Here is a 16,970-nt window from a genome sequence, read left to right as displayed (position 1 = left end):
ACACCCTTAGGACTTGCAACGTTAGTTCACGAGTCTCAGAGAAATTGTAAACCACCAGAGTCCAACCTTTCAAGTTACTGCAAATGGTAGAAACTACACATGTTACCTCTGTTTACACATGTTTAGATAGTGTTTTCTGCCTGTCTGGGTTGACCAGCCATAACCTCTGTCCTTTCCTAAGGCACCAGATAGGACCCATCAGGACACCCCAGCTCAAAGCCTCCCCAAGTAGACCTGGCTTGAAGATGCTTCTTTCATTCTCTTCCCTGAGCATGGGAAGGAGACAGGTGAGCATCTTTGTTCCAGGGAGGCAGACTTTTCACTCCAGGAAGTGAACTTACAGACAGCTACTTATATTTCATACCAAAAGCCATCCTTTCTTCTACCCTACATGTTTACCCGTGTTGACCCTCTCACTATGTCCACTCATATTTTATCTATCTCTGGATTGCTTCACAGACAGCAATTTATGAGATACACTGAGAACAGATGGAAGACTGTCTCAGATAGCATAAATTCACTAGGGACCAAGCAAATATTTTGGTTATTTGCAAGGGGCCTGTGTGCTTTACATAGTTTACTTTTTACCTCATTTAATCTTCATACCACCACTAAGACACAGAGAGATTTAGCAACTTGCCCAAGGGCATATAACTAGCAAGTGATGGATCCAAGGTAGAAAAGCATGCTGTTTTCCCATCCAGAGCTCCCTCTTTTCACCACAATGCCATGACATTATACCGGTTACATCACTCAGTAGATCCAAGGGTTCAGGAAGCTGGAGTTGGGGATTCTGAAAAGCAGGCAGGTCACGGCCGACACTGATTAAAAGGAGCCCCAATTCTTCAGTGAAGACTGAACTTTAAGGCTTGCCACAAATTTGCTCAGCCTCCCTTCCAGCCTTTCCTTCCTCTTCTCTCAAGCATCCCGTCCTCTAGCCAAATGAGAATCCTCATAGAATTAACTCCCATCTGAGTCTCCCTCTCCTCAGAATACATTTACCTTCCTAATCCAAAGCCAAATCCTCCCCAAATCACTCCAACAAGATGAAACCTGAAACGGTCTGATCCTCTTAGTTGACTACGTATCCTGCTGCAAATATGCGTAACAGGGTTGTTGATTTTTTTAAAACCTCCTTTACAGTGGTTGTAACTTCCTGTCCCATATCAGATATGTGGCACAGCTCATGGTCCTTAGTGGAAATTTTAAAATCCCTTGTAGGGGTTGATCTCTGACTCGCACAGTACACCTAACGTAGTAGAGAACACAAAGGACCTATTCAACAAACTTCAAGGAGCAACCATAGTAGTTTTTGTTTTGTTTTGCTTTGTTTTTATGCTGTCTCATCGACAGCTGCCACGCTGGGTAATGAAAACAAATATAGCTGCTATCAGTGACAATGATTCCATCTTTTGGAGATTCAGTAGGACTAAATGTAATACACTGCATCTAACTATTTATTATCTAGTATAAAAACCTATATTGTCTTTCTACCTCCTTGAGAATCTCAATGTCATAGGCCAAGAAGAAGCAGATCCTAAGTAAATTTTTACCATCCAAAAATATATGTGCTGTTACTCTTCTTTGCCTGGACTTTATTGAACAAGCTGAACCAAAGGGGTGAACTTTAAATTTTTAGAGGAATAAATAGTTGCTACCACTAATGATCACTCCCCTGACAGTCTTCTGAGACCTTGTCGGCAGTTTGGGAACAAACTTATCAACCTCTAGTACAAAAGACAACAAGGAGAAACCTGACAGCTGAAAGGCAACAATTCTCCCAGGAAGGAGAAATGGGCAGATAATGTTTTTTGCACTTGAAAGTTTCACCAGAGGACTTTGATGAAAGATATAGGAATGATAATCCGTTTACACATTTTTAAGGGTTTTGTGGGGCTTGTTTGTGCATTAACATGTCCTTTTGGCATAGTTTCAGAAATCACTCCAAGTTTAAAGGCAAAATACATATACACAGATAAACAAACATCTTCCTATTCCTTTTCATCATTACTCAGAGAAATCATACATTTTTCCATTTCCTTTTCATGGGGACCAGAGACAACAGCCTCCCTGGAAAAACAATTCTTTTCCACACCTCTCTCACTCCTGGCATTCCAGCCTTCAAACTTCCATTCTGAATTCTGAAACTACAAAGAAGTTTGACCACTTGAGTCAACTTGTCATTTAATTTTAGAAGGGAGCTAGTTAATTTCTGTTTTTAAAATAAGCTTAAATTACATAAGCTTAAATTATGAATCTAATGCTAATAACAAGAAAACATGTAATTTCTTTGGCTTACCAGTCCATTTATGACATTTTATTCATCACAAAATCAATACAAATCTCATGCCCATGTAAACCCATATGTATGTATGTGAAATGATTTGTATAGAAATTATAAGTAGAAATGAACTTATTCATAAAGTACTAATATTATCTTCACGTCTGCAGTGCCGAAAGTGGTACAGGCCATTAAAATGAATAAAACTACAGCAGAACTAAATATATGCTTATCAGATATATTCCTACAGATGCTAAACTTAAAATGGAAAACTCTTAAATATCTGATACGGCTTATACAAAAGTGGTACATTTTTTACCCTACTTTCCAGTCATCTCATTACATATAAATTCTCCAAATGTAAAATGATTCATGCTCCAAATATAATAAAACATGATGACAACTCAGAAAGTAAAGAAACAGTGTATTGTTTATATTACTCACAAGTACAATTTTAGAATCTCTAGATAAGGTTTATTTTCAAACAAATAATTAATATTGTCCTTATTTACTTTTTATCCAAGAGGCAATGCAAATAAAATATTAAATAGTGCAAATATTCACTTGGAAAACATTCATGCATAGACAAGAGGATACATATCAATAATACCGCATTATATAAATTTGGAGCATTTACTATTCCTCTCAGAAAGAAGGAAAACATTTCATACTATGATCATGTGCTTAACAACACATGTCACAATTTAGAAGATTCATGAGGGACCTAACAAATCTTCCATGCTTTCATAATATGTGGAAGTTTTCTTAAATTCTCTCAAATTGTAAATTCACTTCAGTGCTAACATCATTTATTCAGTATAAACTACTTTTGAGTTCTTGAAAAAAATATGCTAGTGGCATGCAAAAGCAGTGTAACGATTGCTTTACATCTTGATCATTTGTATAGTGGACTCAATTTAAGCTGTTCTTTGATAAAACAAACATAAAGCATGTTATCTTATGGCACAAAATCCTTGCAATTTAACAGGTTACTCAATCATGAATGTAGTCCACTAATAAAAATGAGATGGGGTAAGAAGTAGTAAGTCCGGGAGGGGGAGAAAAAGGAGTGAATGATTCAGAAATGGTCACCTGAAACACAAATACAGGAACACTTTCCCACAGCCAGTCCTTGATAAAGGGCTACACAGACTTTGGCCCCAGATCTTATCAGCGTGGGGCCCATAGAAGCCTGGGGGAACTCCACTTAAATAGCTGAGCTAGGGGCCTGGGATGGGGAGACAGTGAATCAGGCAGAGCATCTGTTTCAACCATCTCAACCTACAATGAATTCTGTGCATTTTAACATTAAACTCAGTAACCTAGTTTTTCCTAATGAAATTCATTCTTTAAATCATGTTTTCAAGATGCTTGGATCATTGAAATTTTAGGTGGAAATCTGAAGACTGGCTCTCTCCAAGCTTTAAAACTTACTCACCAAGGGTTTTTCAGAACAAAATTTTATAACATATATTTTTTAATTTCAGTACTATCAATTAAAAAATAAAAGGAGGTCCACCTGAACAGGAGGTACACCTACCCAGGAAGCGTAACTGAGGGATGTGAACTACCTATCCCACAATGGCAATAAACAAAAGGTCTCTTGCAGATATCCCATCCATGTCCCTACCAGAATCTTCTCCTGCCCACAGTCTGTTTTCAAGTCCCCAAAAGGCTCCCTCCACACCCCCCTGCAGCCAACAGCGCTGGTAATGGCTATGCCCAGCAGACTGAGGCTCCTACCCCTGGTTGGCCCGCAGCAGCCGTCGACGGTCTTGGGCTGCTCCTGCAGGCCACTTTCAGTCCCACAGGTGTCTCAGGAGCTGCCTCCTCTTGCAACCACTTACGTGTTTCCCCGAAAATAAGACCTACCCCGAAAAGAAGCCCCAGTTAAGATTGTCCGCCAGACGGACACATTTAGTATGTTCTGACGATGTTCCAGAAGATGGCATGATGGTATTTGAATAAATGTAGATTGTTGTACGTGAAAAATAAGACATCCCCTGAAAATACGCCCTAATGCATTTTTTAGAGCAAAAATTCATATAAAACTCGGTCTTATTTTGGGGGAAACACGGTAGAACCTGGCCCTGGGCTACCTCAGGGCTGACACTGCTAGTACCTCTGTAAGGGGACAGAAGCAACTGTCACCTCCATAACTGCTCTCTTCTTGCAGTCCTCTGTCCACTTTTCTGTGTGTCACCCTGAAGCCCAGGGACCCCTCCTTCCCTAGACTGAGAAGAAGGGGGAGAGGTGCTTATCCTGGGCTTTCTTGTAGATTTTGTTTTTACATTGTGAAATGTTTTACGTTTTACAAAATGCATGCTTCCTTCCTTCTCCCCAAAGAGGCAGGTTGTCCAGGGAGTTAAGCAGCCTCAAAGGGCCCCTTTCTCAAGACTATCCCATCATGTCTGGATTCCCTGGCAGCACAGGGCTCATATTTTCCTTCCCCTCCCTGTGTTCCCTGCACTGGGTTCTCTGTAGTTTTGTAAGATCACTCCATGCGAACTATTCGCCCAGGTACAGACATATGGATATCATGTTGAGGATCTGTAAGGCTTTAATGTCAAGGAGTTAAAAAAGCACAGAATCTTGCGGGAGAACTAGGAAAGTGTGCAGATCTCACCCAAAGAAAGAATTCTACCTGGTGAGCTGCACAGAGATGGTATCCTAGGAAAGCAGCACTTTGAGTGGACACAGAATTCTATTTGTGCTAAGATTAGCAATTTGTGGCAGCAGGACATTTATGGGAACATGTCATGCAGGGACACCTTGGCCCGGAAATCATTTACAAAACAGGTCTAGGTTTAGGACCAAGAATAAGGCAATCCCCAAACTCTGGCTTTTTGACAAGTTTCAAATTGCTTTGCCTAAAAGTGGGGAAGCTCCAGAAAGAGTTGTGGTGAGTTCATCACTTGGTTCGTAGTTACAACCAGAGAAAATCTAGTTGCTATGAAAAATACTCATGGCTAAAAAGATAGTTACTAAGTGTATGCTCTCCAACCAGCCAGCCCTCACTCACCACCTTCTTGTTTTCCATAATGTAATCACAAGCACTTTTAAAACACCAAATAGGTCATTTTATTTGGAGACAGTTGGGTCTGTGGTAAGCCAAGACTTTAATGTCCTTGCGGCCCCTGAAGGACCTGAATGACTTTAGTAAGTGAAAATGAGTTCGATAGCAACTGTGACATTTCCACACGTTCACAGCAAAAGAGAATTGCTCATTTGGATTTCAATGGGAAGTTCTCATGCAACAGAAAGCGCACTGAGGCCATCCAGATTGTTAGCATGAAGACATGAAGACAGTGTGTTCTCACGCCTGTCTCAATGTCCCGCTTCTAGGGTAAAGCTGATTATTCAGCTTTGGTAGAAAAATATAACCACCTAATGACAATGGTGGTGGTGGCAGTAGTTATTTTAAAGGCATATCTTGTTACTGTGTCATGCTGGTTCCAGGACATTTTCAATGCATTTCAAGCGAGTTCCCAGTTTATAAATACCAACGGATGGAGAGAGCAAAGAGGCCCCAGTCCTGGGCTTTCTTCTCCATGCTATCTACAGGAACCTTTACTTCCCCATCAGTTTCTGAAGGCCCCACCACAACCATGGCACGTTCAGACTGCTGCTTTGAAAGACCTAGATCGGAGCCTGCCACAAAAGACATCCTTCCCATGAACTCAGGCCCCACTGTCATTCAGACACACGTGCTTCGAGTAGACAAAAACTATGAAGGGAGATAACTGCACTTTACGCTATGCCTGTCAGTAGAATGTAAATGACCAGGGTTCAAACCTGAATCGATCTATGTACAAGATATGTGATGTAAGACCAGTTGTTACATATACATGACCTTTCTCTTCTTTAAGACAAGGATAATAACTGTTACCATATGAGAATTAAAACAAATTTCATTTTAAACATGTGAACATAGAGAGTATTCAATAAATATTTGTTTTTCTTTTCCTCTATGATACAATTTGCCCAGTTACATGAATAGCTGACCACAAAATGCCAGGAGACACTTCAGGGATACACAAAATTATTTATTACGTGTCAGAATTTAGTAAAACTATTTATTGCTTCATTCAGTAAATGGTATCTTGTAGCCTGAACGTAGTTAAGGTGATTTCCACAAGTGCCTATTTTACTACCAGTAAATTGCTTAGACTCCAGATTGGCATAACGTTCCTCAATACCAAAGAAAACAGAGTTTTCATTATTATAAACGTGAACACAAACTATCAGACAATCAAATACTCCATTGTAATTTAACTTCCTCTGTATGTACTTCTAGGAACCACATTCACTTTACAAAAGTTGGAAACAAGTAATTTCTATGAATGGCATTGCAGTGAAGATCCTGGCAGCAGACTGCCCAGGTCCAGTTCCCAGTCCTGCAACTTAACTAGCTGTAGGGCCTCAAGCAAGTTACTTTCCTTTCCCATGCCTCTATTTCTTCCTGAGAAATTAGGAATAGTATTACCTACCTGCTCAGGTTGTTATGAGGACTAAATGAGTTAAGATAGTCTCTCTAACTAGTGGCAGTAATGCTTACCCAAAAACCCATGTTCTAAAACAAAGAAACAAACACCTCAGTCTGTCTTAGTCTTTTCAGAAAAGATAACATATCGCATGTCTATCCAAGACCCTCAACCAGTTCTCTAAAACGTAACACACGGCACCACTCCAACACATAATTAACAAACTAGTGTGTGGAAAGCAAAATGTCTAAAACGCTATTTAGAAGATCAAAGAACTATTGTTTTTAGGCAGTGACATGGCATATATCCTCTTAGCTGACATTGAGGATGTCTTCAAGATGCCCACATCATACTAAAAATGTAACTCGAGATATTTTCCCCACATTTGTGTTTAAAATGTCATATTGGATTTGCAGGCATGCCTATAAATTTTCCCTACAAAAACATAAGCTAAAAATTGTTGTATTAAAAGATTTATGTTCTGGGAAGCTTGGGTATTAAAAAGTAAGAAATATCTTTACTGTGGAAACATGTTCACCAAAGAGAGACTCAGCAGGGTATGTCAGTATCAGTAAAATGGATGGTGGTCACCAAAAGAAGACCAATTTACCAATGATAATAATAATAATAATAATAATAATACAAAAAAGCCTAAAAAATGTTACTAATTCCAAAGTATACAAATTTTTCACATATAAACAAACAGCAATATTTTGGGATTTCACAAATTGTGTTCCCTGGAACATTGGCAATAAGAGTTCTAAAAAGAAAAAGGATCTGAGGATATGTTTGTTGTTACTAATTTTTTAGGAATTCATAATACATGCTAAGATATTATATGGTACAAGAAGTTCTGCAGTGAACTTTGTTTACACCAAAATATTAGATCACAAAATCCTTTTTTTTTAATAGAACCCCTAGAACACTAGTTAGAACACTAGTAGTAGTGTTCGCCACACAACTTGGGAAACAACGATCCAACACTTTGGCTTGTTTATTGAAGAAATTTCACTTTAATCAGATTAACAAAGTATTAGTCTCTACTGAAATGTATTAAAAGCTATTAGAACGGGCCTTTCGTTTTTAGGAAACCTAGCCTGGACTCTGTTTTTAATCTGCAGGCTTCAAACTAAGCTCAAAAGGGAATACAGTTGACCCTTGAACAATGCAGGGGTTAGGGGCGCTGTCGAATATCCACATAAATTTGACTACTCCAAAATTTAACTATTAATAGTCCACTGTTGACCCAAAACTTTACCAATAACATAAACAGTTGATTCACATATATTTTGTGTTACGTATAATATATACTATATATTTACAAAGAAAAGTAAGCTAGAGAAAAGAAAATGTTATTAAGAAAATCATAAGGTACGTGAGTTCTTTCAAATGGTCGCAAATCTGCAAAAAAAATTTCCACTATATTTATTGAAAAAATCTGCATATAAGTGGGCTCACACAGCTCAAATCTGTGCTGTCCAAGAGTCAATTGTAGTTTCTTTCCTTTGCTTGCAAAATGAAGATGATAGGATTTTCAATCTATAGTATTGGTGAAAATTGGAAAAATTGGTGAAAATGTATTTCTCTAAATGACCCTTAAATCTTAAGAAGTAAGTAACCTGACAAGTAAAACATTACCATCATTTCTATAGACAAATAATTTGATATAGTAGGTTCTCACAAATACAATGGAAGCCCTAAGGTAGAGATACAAAAAAAAAAAAATTTAAAGAAATGTAAACATATTCTAATTTTAAAGTACTGTTCAAAAATATTTCCCTTCTTTAAGGGAGAAACACTCCCCCCACCCAAAGTTCAGAGGGTGTCCTGGCCATTTATCGTCCTCTTTGCTTTGAAGGAAGTGTGGCAAGAAGCAAACACAGTTTAATAATAGTTATAATAAAGCAAAAGTTTCTGAACAAGAAAGGAAAGAAATCCTACTGTGATGCCTCAGTATGTGAGGGCTCAAAGATGGCAGTTATCGGACGACTGCTAAATGTAACTGATGCACTGGGAGTAGAAAAACCAAGTAATTCAAATAATGGCAATTAATTTTTACATAGCTTCTGGGCTGTTTTCCATATGCACTATATAATCTCAAAAATATTATGTACTCCAAAGTACTACATCTGTGTCCAACAATCCCTTAGCATAAATACCACTGGATGGATGCAAACAAATAAGGTCCTTTGGCAACTTTGCTGCTATCAAATAGGAGGGGCCATGTTCTTTACAAGGAGGATCTCACTTCTCGGGACTCTATTCTTCCCAAATTCAAATTTAGATCTAGACTCTTTTTTAAAAAACATTTTTTGAGATTCAAACGTAAGTTATGGTGAAAAGAAAAAAAGCTCTATAAAGAAAAAAAGCAAACAATAAAAATGCAATCCTTCCAAAATATCAAATATCAATTCACAAATACAGTTGAATTATTATTAAGTTGGTGCAAAAGTAATTGCAGTTTTCACAATTATTTTTAACCTTTTAAGCCACAATTACTTTTGCACCAACCTCATATTATATACAGGATACTGAATCTATGTAATGCTTAGGATAAAGAAAATTAGGCCATTGCTTGAGGCATTTACATTCTTGATGAATAGAAAAAATTCTCCAGTATAAACTTACCTAACAAAGCAAAGCAAAAAGATAAATGCACATAGGATATGTATACACTAGTGGAGAATTTTAAACTCAAGCTCCAAGGAACAGAGGTTTCTATATATGAGCCACAGATAATAAGACCAGCAAAGGCACAAAGGGACAGATACAGACAGAGACTGGAATGATAACCGAGTAACTTGTTGCCAAAGATGGTCTCTCTATGTGCAAGCCATAGAGGTAAAGCCTATTCTTCCATGCTCTTGAATCTGAGCTGGCCTATGATCAATTGGTCAATAGAATATGGCCAAGTGGCACTGAGTAACTTCTGAGGCTAGACCCTAAGAAGCCTGGCAGGTTCTACCTAGATTTCTTAGAATCACTCTGGGGTAAGCCAGCAAGAGTATAGAAAGGCTGACTACTCTGATACTGCCAAGCTATAATTGGAAGCCCAAGCTCATCATGTGGAGAAACTATACAAGGAGAAACAGATGACCCATCAGTCCAGGTATCAAATCTGGACATAAAGAAGCCTCTGATGACCCCCATCTTCCTTAATGGACCCCAAGAAAGAACTTGATGGTAATCATCCAGAATCAAGAAAGAAAACTTATTTTAAACCACTAAGTTGGTGTGGTATGTTACACAGCAACAGATAACTGAAACAACCACCTTGACCTTCAGGATAGGGATCACAAACTCATGGTACCTGGGCCAGACCCTGCCTGGATTGTTGGGGGCTCACTCAGTATCCTAAAATTTCTAGCTAACATTTTCTACTCAAACCCAAATTTTCATGAGGCCTGCACTTTTCAGTCATCCACTTCACTCATTTATTACATAACCTACTAGACCTCTATTTATAAGTAAATAAACCTTTCCCTAAGAAACAGGGAGCAAAGGATTAATACACGTATGTAATTACCAAAATTTATCCAGTGATATCACTGTGTGATTACACTATAATATAAAATTATGCAAAAAATGTTATAATTCAAAAGAATTTTAGTCTGGAAATACTAAAGCATATATATCCTCATTTTCAATAATAATAAAAAATTAACAATCAATGGTTTGTTTAAAATATATATGTACATATATGTGTATACACACACACACACACACACACACACACACACACACAAATTTACTTCTATCTTGACCCAAATAACTTCTATCAGATGATGGACCATAGCTTTGACTGTATTATTTGGACCAGAGAGAAATAAACACACACACTCAGTAACTCTAGTAAAAACATTAATTATAGAATAAGTTGGTCAAGTTACATGTTTCTAGACCACCTATAAATAGCCAAAGTTCCTTTCAACTTTCAGTTGCCAGATATCTTTCCTTACCCAAACCAAATCTCAATTACTCAACAAATTCTTTTAAAGTTTTATATCTCAAAAGAGAGACCTATCTCACAGCTTTCTAAATATGATACTGAAAAAGTTGTTTTGGAATCCATTTTAATGATATAAGAAGCTCTTCCCAGGAATTCTTACATTTATTTTATTCTACGCTTATCATTTATACTCAGTAAAGACCTTCACAGTTATTTAGTTAAAATACATATTAAGATTTTTTTAAATATAATTTAAAATGTAAGAAATTCCATATTTACATATCCTCTATGCCTTTCTAACTTACTCAAATCTCTTCCTAGGTAGGATTTTAATCTTTGCTGCCCGTCAACAATATATAATCCCTACTATTTTCCACAAAATATAGATGGTATCTGACAGACATTAGCATTCAGAGCTCTCTACAGCCAAACTCTAACATTTTGTTAATTGAATCCCAATATTTTTCTACACATTTCCAGTTTTACAGAAGCAAGATGTTAAGCCATTTCCTAGTTTATAAAATTAATGACATTATATAGTTCTAATCTCATTCAACTAGACTAACAAGGACATATATCAATTTCCATCTTCTTAAATCTTCCAAAATAAATGACAAATTTAGACAAGCACATGCATAACCCCTAATGAAAACCATGCACAGTTTCAGGAGACATGGAAGACATACTTATTGGAGTGTGCAGATATACCCTGTATCTTGGGAAACACAAAGCAGCAAAAGAACACTTTCACATCTCAGTAAACAAAGATCCTGAGAGGCAACAAAGAAACACTGAATTGTAATCCCAATTTAGTTGAAGATTTTATTTGGGTTCCAAACAGTTATATTTCTAAGCCTGTACTGGGACCTCAGAACACATTTTCCCATAGTCAGCAATGCTACAAATACATGGTGTTTGGGGTTTTGTAGCTAGTGGAAAGAAATCAATTAACCCATCAAATGTAACTACTAGAGAAATAAAGCTCCATGGAATTTAAATATCATTTATGCTTGTGGGGACAGTGTCCCAGAGAGCAGTTTCCAGGCTCTCGCCTTTGCTGGGAGGTGCTGGCTCAGGTAGTGAATGACCATCAGCTGTGATTAGTTGGCCATCAGCTGTAACCGGTTAGCCAATAGGCTACTGATGTATCTGCGGGGCTGCGATGATGGATTGGTTGGTTGGCAGTCAGAGAAGTGAATGGCGGACTGTGGATCGTGTGGCTACTACTGTGTGTGTCTCGCCCAGCCATCAGAGAGAATATACTGGTATGACTCCCCTACCTATGGCTCCGTGGGTGTTCCTTTTTGGCCTAGCCACATCCTGTCTTCTTATGTGGGGAGATTGGGAGCTGAGATCCCGCAGGCCCCCCCACATGACACATGGCACAGCAAGCAGGGTCTCCAGCACTACAATGCTCTTTTCTCCCTATAGAAAATGGCTTTCGCATTTCTAAGTAGCATACATCTCTCTCCTCCCTCCAGTTCACCACCTCATTCCTTCCTCTAGATACTTCCACTTCAACAAAAAAAGTCCCCAGTTTCTTAGAGGTGGAAGCAAACAGGCTGCTCTCATGAGCCTTTTGGAAGCAGGAGCTGCAGTTTATATATAGCAACTTGAAGTGCAGGTATAGGGAAGGATTTGAGAGCTGGCTATGTAGACAGGTTCCTAGCCTAGGGCACAGTGCACAGTAGTCATACAAGGTAAATTTATTATTGACAATATGGATGAAGAGGGAAATCAGCAGCACAGTTTTCAAAGATGTGCACTAAATGAGAAAGAAGATGGGACACAGGGATGGGAAAGTTGGGGGGGCACATCCCCCAGATCTATGCCATGGATATCATCAACTGAGCTCTGCTCCAGGAAAAATCACTTCTTGGTCAAGACCAAGAGTGGTTCATAAAGTACACACATATATTTTAAGGGGAAAAAGGTGTAAAACCATCCTTTCCTCAAATACGTTACTTTAGCTATAGTGATACAGCAGTACATTTACCTGCAAGTATTCAAATAACCTAGAGTCAATTCGCTCTTTGAGAGATATGAGCAAATAACTTTTCTTCCTTCCACAAGACATGATTTTCCATCTTATTAAGAGTAACAAATTATTTAAAAATTTACATTTGCCCAAACTAAACTATAAAAAACTACTCAAAAGCCTCACCTGGTCCTAACATGGGTTCGATACCTTTAAAGCCCTCTTTAAGATATATTTTGGGTAGTTTTCGTAGTCATTAAAATAAATATAATCTTAAGTATTTTATAACTCATCCCACAAATGTTAAAATTAAGAGGCTATACTGCATATGCATTAAAGTAAACATGCTTTTCCCAAACCATTTACAAATCAATCTCAAAAATGCTTTCTAGCAGTATTTCCAAATTAATTCACCATCTTTGACTGCCCTGAATCATCACAGAAAATAGTGCTTTATGTCAAGCATTCTTCTAAGTACCTTACCTATATTAACTCATTCAATCCTCATAAACTCTTGAATAAGGGATTAGTATCCCCAATTTGCAAAAGAAAAAAAAAAAAACTGAGGTCCTATGCCATTAAACAACTTGTCCAAAGTCACAAGGCTATTTAATGACAGAACCAGGACTCCGACCTGGACGGTTTCGCTCCAAAGTCTGTGTCTGTAATCACTACACCCTCCTCCCTCTCACACTCATTCATTTATTCAAACTTTTATTACCTGCCTGGGGTAGGTCAAGCACTTTGCTAAGGCCTAGGTGTAAAGGACAAAAAAAGGCAAGGTCTCTACCCCAAGGAACTTACATTTTAGTACACAGCAAAAAAAGTAAAATGCAAATAAACGAAAAAGTTCAGCATGACAATTCTGGTTCAGTGAGTGAAATGTCTAGGGGAAAATTTAAGATTTAGTATTGAAAAGGATTTGTAATAATACTCCTCACCTGCATATTTTTTGAAAACTCTCCAAAGCTACATATTTGATCTTTACAATTAACTCTGTGAAGCAGACAGAGCATTATTATGCTCATTTCATAGATGAGGAAACAGATAAAGGTATGATGTCCTACATAGCTTAACAAAGATGCCACATTCTAAACATCTTCACAAAGATGTGACATCCCTTCTACAGGAATCTGTCCTACCCACAGGCTCTGCTTCTCTAAAAAGACCCCAAATGAAAAAAAAAAAAAAAAAGAGAGAGAGAGAGAGAGAGATCCCATATAGTCAAATCATAGGCTGTCTGGGGACACTCAAAAAAATTCACTGGCAAATCAGATGCCTCAAGAATTTGAAATTAGGAAAGCGCGAGATGGGTCTATTTGCCATGAGATATAAGATGACAGATGGCAACAAGTTGAGGAATCTATTAAAAGCTATGCTGTAGCTCGGAATGATGAGATTATAAAGCCAGTAGACAGAAAAGAATAAAGTCTTAAAGAGAGAGCCAACAGACCACGTGGCCAGTTGCTGAGGGAAAAGGACAGGTGAGGTCTCCTTTCCCTGTGGCAGACACGCCTGCAAAAAACCTCATTGTCCCTAAAGACACGTAAGGGTTCTTTGCAGCCAAAAAGCAACTACCAAATAACACGTGTAAAAGAGATGACATTTCATGCTCTTTTTCAACACAGAATTCAGATACTTACTGGACTTGAGTATGGGAAAGACTCCAGATGTATTAACTGACCACACTCGTCTCTATGGTTTCTGTTTACTTCTTGCAAAAAAAAAAAAAAAGGGATAAACTTGGCCAGCTCACAGCAACAATCATAGAAGTAAAAAGAATCTGTCCCTTACATCATCCCTCCTGCTCCCTCTGCCCTGATCTACTTGTAACAACTTTATTCATTCCCACTCTGCTCAAATAAGACTTCTTATTCTCTATTTCCTCCTATCGGTACCATTGAAAGAAAAAAGAAAAAAATCATTAAATATCAGTACCACCCAAAACTTTTACAACAAAACATTCCATCTCAGAAGTATTTGTATGAAATGAAAGGTTTGCATAAGGACAGAAATCACCTAGAGGAGAGAGCTCAGGAGAAACTGACAGCACACCTTTCTCAAACCAAGTATGAAGATCATGCTGTTAACTGCTCCTCCTCACCCTAACCCTTCCACTCCCCCCCCCCAACACCATCACCACCCAAGCAACAGCCTGGATGCCTCAAGTTTCTGCAGTTCTGAGCTCTCTCACATTGATACCACTAGGATGACAAGTAGAGAGGCCTGTCAGGACCCTTGGACAGATCTAAATCAAGAAGAGGCATCAGAGAAAAGGCAGCCAAAGGGAGGGAGACCTCACAGACCCATGACCATGGAACATAGGAAACTTCACTTCAGATAAGTGCAGCCTTGGCGTCTAGAATGCTGGGTCCTTTTTCTAATGTGTGAACGATACTCATGTTTACAGCTAACAAGGAATTTACAAATAAGAGAAAAAAAATCATTTTGGTGGTCCGATTTAAGCTTAATCGGCATACAGTCCAGTAGCAATCATGAACATTGTGAAGTGCATCAATTTTGGGGAGTTCATTTTGCTGCAAGACTCTTAAAAGCGTAATACTAAGAACTTAAAACATGAAAAGAACAAACATAAACCTTTGAATAAACACAAGTCCCACTTAGAAAAGATAGACAAGGGTGCACAGTGCAGGTGGAGAGTGAAAGAATTACGTGTGCCATGGAAAACAAGGAAAGTTTTCAACAGTTGTGTTTTTTTTGGCAGGGAGGTGGGGTGAGAGGTGGGCTTAAGATTTACAAATCCTTACATATGAAAGGCATAACGTTAATATAAATTCCATGAAGATAACTTGAAAAAGGCCCACAAAAATCACAAGCTTCACAGATGACGGCAGTAAAAAGTCAAATATCACATAACTATATAAAACTATATAAAACCTGCCCAGTTGGAACACTGGGTGTGTCTTTTCACAGTTCAAGAGAAAATTACAGATAAGGCTTCTAAATGAAGTGATAAAGAAAATAAGTTTTTAGAAAGTACTCTTAGGTCATGAAGTGGAAGACTAGATTGATTTAGAAAACAATTATCCATATTGACAGGTTAAAAATGCATTTGGTCACTAAATCCTGCAAAATTAGAATGAGAAAACATGTCTTAAAAGCTAAGGTTAGAAAAAATAAAAAGAAATGTTACTTCACTTATTACATAACTGCATTACAAAAATTCTTTACCACCCCTTTCCTACAAAAAGATACATAATTTCAGAAACTACACGAATTCAGAAAGAAAGAACTCTATTCATGATACAGTACATAGATTTTTTTTTTAAATGCTGTGAATTCATGTACAAACTCTGACCTCATCAAGAAAGACAACCATGTCCTTCCCATAAAGCTTCTCTCAAGGTGTTTCTGAATTGCACGTCTAAAACTGAGCTGCAGAGCTTGCCCACCCCACCTCCTTTCACTCTGGAAGTCTTCCCCATCTAAACCAATGAGATTGCATAGGCCAAACCTCGCAAAGCTCTTCAGTCTCATGCTCAAATACCACAAACATCAGGAAATCCTACCGGCTCTACCTTCAAAATATTTCAGCATTCACTACCTCTGCTACCTAAACAACTGAAACCTTGGCCCAAGTCACCATCGCTTTACCGTTCTGAGTGTCTGTCCTTACCTCTCTACAGGCTACATTCAACACAATAGCCAGAGGGGGCTTTTAAAACCAAAATATGCTCTATTCCTCCCACATTCAAAACCCTCTCCACTCACTGGCTTCCGATCTCACTCTGAGGAAAAATTAAATTCTTCAGGTGGTCTACAAAGCTATCAGATCTGCCTGTCCCACCTTGTTTTCTCCTCCTCACCCCCATTTATTCCCACAACTGCAGCCATGCAGGGCTCTTTGTTCCTCGAGGTGCTTGCTGTTGGACTCACTCCAGACTTCTGGCTTCTACACTTCCTAACCTCTCTCTGCTTCAAAAGCTCTTCCCCTAACTCATCCCCAGATACCTGCAAGACTCACCTGCTCAGGTCTTCATTTTCCACTCCACTTTCCCCTGTCTCATGCGTAGGTATTTGTCTGTTTTGTTCTACATTATAGCCCAGCTCCTGGACAACTGCCTGACATACAGTAAGAGCCTAGCAATTATAGGTGGAGTGACTCAGTGACCAAATGGTTATGCTTCCTACGTAAGTTCCTAGAACCCAGAAATGTGGTAAGACTTGAAAAAGTCTCTAACGAAACCAAGCATATGAAGATGGTAGTCCTCTTCCATGTGGCACACTGGGCGGTAGTAGCTCCTAAAGGAGGGCCCA

General features: G+C 38.4%; 1 protein-coding gene across 2 annotated transcripts in view; it reads right to left on the bottom strand.

The window, feature by feature from the left end:
- ARHGAP18 (Rho GTPase activating protein 18) overlaps positions 1-16,970 on the bottom strand; it is a 124,569-nt gene that overhangs the window by 103,468 nt on the left and 4,131 nt on the right. The window contains exon 1 of one of the 2 annotated variants that reach the window (XM_081044485.1): positions 14,336-14,406. The exons of the other annotated variant lie outside the window; for it this stretch is intronic. The gene's annotated coding sequence lies outside the window, so the exon portion shown is untranslated. Of the gene's footprint in view, positions 1-14,335; positions 14,407-16,970 lie in introns of those variants that run through there. 2 annotated transcript variants of the gene reach the window in all.

Source organism: Rhinolophus hipposideros (genome assembly GCF_964194185.1).
Source record: "Rhinolophus hipposideros genome assembly, chromosome: 3".
NCBI classification, from domain to species: Eukaryota; Metazoa; Chordata; class Mammalia; order Chiroptera; family Rhinolophidae; genus Rhinolophus; species Rhinolophus hipposideros.
The sequence above is the reverse complement of the archived record's forward strand: the minus strand, read 5'-3'. Positions and strand labels throughout refer to the sequence as shown.